The sequence below is a fragment of the Hyalella azteca genome, unplaced genomic scaffold (assembly GCF_000764305.2).
Source record: "Hyalella azteca isolate HAZT.00-mixed unplaced genomic scaffold, Hazt_2.0.2 contig14626, whole genome shotgun sequence".
NCBI lineage: Eukaryota > Metazoa > Arthropoda > Malacostraca > Amphipoda > Hyalellidae > Hyalella > Hyalella azteca.
The window spans coordinates 105511-109489 of record NW_025944504.1 but is presented as its reverse complement, the minus strand read 5'-3'; positions in this window follow the sequence as shown (position 1 = coordinate 109489).

Below are 3979 nucleotides of genomic sequence, written 5' to 3'. Positions count from 1 at the left end.
ACTCCAGCAGCGCAGCACTCCAGCAGCGCGGCACTCCAGCAGTGCGGCACTCCTGCAGCGCAGCACTCCAGCAGCGCGGCACTCCAGCAGCGCGGCACTCCAGCAGCGCGGCACTCCAGCAGCGCGGCACTCCAGCAGCGCAGCACTCCAGCAGCGCGGCACTCCAGCAGCGCAGCACTCCAGCAGCGCAGCACTCCAGCAGCGCGGCACTCCAGCAGCGCGGCACTCCAGCAGCGCAGCACTCCAGCAGCGCAGCACTCCAGCAGCGCGGCACTCCAGCACAGCGCGGCACTCCAGCAGCGCGGCACTCCTGCAGCGCGGCACTCCAGCAGCGCGGCACTCCAGCAGCGCGGCACTCCAGCAGCGCAGCACTCCTGCAGCGCGGCAAGCGCGGCACTCCAGCAGCGCGGCACTCCTGCAGCGCGGCACTCCAGCAGCGCAGCACTCTAGCAGCGCAGCACATTTTGGTCCTGGTGCTTCGTGGAGATTTTACTTCTTCATTTAAATATGATGTGCCGCCAGGAAGAGTAAACAATAACCTTATTTGATGAATTCTGGAACACGTTATTCTTCCCTCCTATAATTTTCTTGACTTCTTAAGCTGGAGGCAATAGTAACTGACTTGACTTGTAAAGCTGGAGGCAATAGTAACTGACTTGACTTGTAAAGCTGGAGGCAATAGTAACTGACTTGACTTGTAAAGCTGGAGGCAATAGTAACTGACTTGACTTCTAAATCTGGAGGCAATAGTAACTGACTTGACTTCTAAAGCTGGAGGCAATAGAAGCTGAAAATTCAATTTGTGTGAATTGCACATTAATTACGAAATGAGACTTCAAGGATGTTAAATATAAGCTGTTATAACTTTGTCATTCGAATTACTGGTAAACGACAGGAATTCTGCTTTTGTATTGTTCGGGTGATACATTAGTATCATTCCTACTACACTGATGATCCTACGAACTAAACTACACTACGAATTCACCATCGGCAAGGTCGGGATTGGCAATTTGTTATAGCTTTATTTCCGTGTACCTACCATTGATAATTTTAAGAAGTTTATGTATGAAACTATTAGGAGTGATGCAGGGTTCAAATGTATGTTAATGTTGACAATTACGCTGTAGTGGCCACTGTGCGGTTGTTTTAGAAATTCTTGACTGAAATCAAATTAAGCCTCATGTAGAATGTAGATGATACTTAAAACTCGTACCTCTTTTTATCGTACATTAAGGAAAGTGTTACGATGATGACTAAAAATTATGAAGTTGTTAATTTCACTTGACACTTGGCTTAGTTTGTGTGCCTTCATTGACATGCTGATAATCAATGTCACTCGTTCTATAGCTACTTAACAACCCCTAGTTCAGGACGACACGTTCTAAACATGCAGTGGGAGGGGAAGCTCTCGTTAAAGAACACTGATGACATTCCTTGATCATGTCCAATAATTTTTATTTGTGCTTTGATTTTCTACCGAATATTTATAATTTGACATGAATATTTTTCGTTTTTTCGTTCACTGCGCAATCTCACCTCATCACTTTTCATCATCCTTTGTACGTTCTGAGATCTCGTCCTCCCTTTCTGTTGGATAGTTTGCCAAAAATCAGTTATTTTTGCATAGTGGAAATAAAATATATTAAAAAGGGCCGCGTGTTTGCAGATCATAGTAAACTGATTGGTTTTATTCTAATTTCTTGTTTACAGTTTGCTTCAAGGCTTTGGACGTAAAAGTCTAATTTAATTTTATTCGTTAATTTTACTTTTTTCTAATGTAAATAACGTTTACATGTTACTAATGTTTTTCGCCCCTCAGGGGGACTTCTGACATGTGTCTGTGCTCGTCAGAAGTCCTATGGGATTTCCTGAGCGGGGGATTGCTCCTGAGCGCCCCACCGCTGAGCTCGCGGTGTCTGACTGCGGGCTTCAGTTGTGGGGTTAAGTTATTATGTAGGTAGGATTTCTTGCATTTCCCTTCTCTGTCTCTCTCGTGCGGGCGGCCGACGTCCCGTGTAAGCGACCTTATGTTCGAGTGTCTTCGTTTCTGTTGCTTTTCACCTGTCCCTTCTTGTCATTTCGTCTCTGAGATGCTAACGCTGCTTCCTTCGAGCCAGCTTCATCGGACTGGACAATTGAGACCTTCCGCCCCCTTGTAGGTGATGATTGACTTGAGATTTTGAATAATTGAGACCTTCCGCCTCTTTGGCGATGTTATATTTTGACCTTCGGTGCGACATAGCTTGAAAGCTGAAGCGCTAGCAAACCATTATACCACTATTACTACTAATGTTTTTCGCATTAACTATGGACGTGGAGAAACGAACTGTCGTTATCCAAAAAAAATATTCTGATTCTCATTTCACTTAAATCATTCCGGCTTCGTATCTCTGAGTTTGTTGTAAACGTTGGTCCAACACTACAACCACATTTTAGAATTTTCACCTCTTCTTTAGGCTCCTCAAACCCGAATCTCGCAGCTCTATTCTCGGTACCCTTGACCAGTCGACCGACACTAGGGCATTTTTGTTGTAGTTTTTATTTTGAAGTCTTCATAGACTCGTTGAAGTATCGATCAGGGTCCCAGGTCTGCATTTGGATTTCTTAAAAAAATGCAAATAACGAAACTTCCTCTGCACTTAACTCCCATTAGGATGCTTGGAAATATAGTCGTTCTAGAGAATAGTTAGCGTAGATGCATTAGTAAATTATTTATTTTATTTATTAGACCCGAAACGTTTTATTTTTAACCCGGAATTAATATAATTTTCGAATCTATTTTTTTACCTGTGTGAATGAAAAAATAAAGTAAACTTTATTCCATACAGGATGGGTGGTAAAGATTCTGCCTTTCGATTGGAAATGGCAGTTTTTAGGTGCAATTTTTGTTTATTGAATCTCATTAGAGAGCATACTGTGCTAGATTTACGTTTGTTGTCATCTTCGTGTGCTTATTAACCAATTAATTGATAAGATGCCGTGGTTACTGGCAACTTTGGCAATATATCTCTACGCAATTTAATTATACGACAGAGAGCCTAACCATCAGTATTAATTAATCTATGTTAACAAGTTATTTGTAGAGGAAGTTCATCTTACCGTTGCCGGAGTCGTGGTGGCGCTCCTTGTGTCCTGACCCGTCAGAAGTTCCATAGGTCATCCCAGGGGCGTGGATTCTGAGCGCCCCACCGCCGGCAGCTCGTGGTATCTGAGTTGCGGTCTCAGCTGTGGTCTAATCTGGGCAAGAGCAGTCGTAGCGAGCAGCCGACCTCTGGCAGGAGTGTCACTTTTTTTTGTTCACCTCCTGTCACTTGATCAGGATTTCTTAATTGAGAAATTTTTTTTCTTTTTTTCGAATGAAACTGAATATGGTGTAGGTTTGCCATTGTTAAAATATTATGGCGGATTTTTAGTTTTAGGTAAAATTCTTGGTAAAATGCTAACTAAATATTAACATCCTACAAAGCACGTTGAATCACGGTTTGTATTCGTACGCTTTTGTTGTGTTTTTTGCAATTGTTATGAAGCTCTTATTGTAAGCCAACTGCTCTTGGTTCTTTTATTTAATAATTGTTTACAGCGCGCCAATTGTTTTTCTGTTTACTGAAACATGGAAATACTGTCGGAACCTTGATGTGGCTGCGACACTTGGAGCGCCTGCGTGCGGATGGAGCTGCCATCTCCAATGGAATTGAATTATTTCGTTTCTCTTTGTTGGTTGTGTGATCAGAGAATAAAGATATCCGCTCGTAGCCTGCCGAAATGTTGGTTTTTACTATCCTCAACGCTGCTGGAAAGAGGTACGTACACCAGTATTATTTTATTATTTATTCACCAGAAAAATCATTTTGAAGTGAATCCTTAACTCGACGAATTTACGTCAGCTGAATGAGCGAGCCGAGGTTGTGTAGGGTGAAAATGTTTCGGAACATGCTACCGTAGGTCTGAATGCAACCCAATAAACGTTTCCAATGCCACA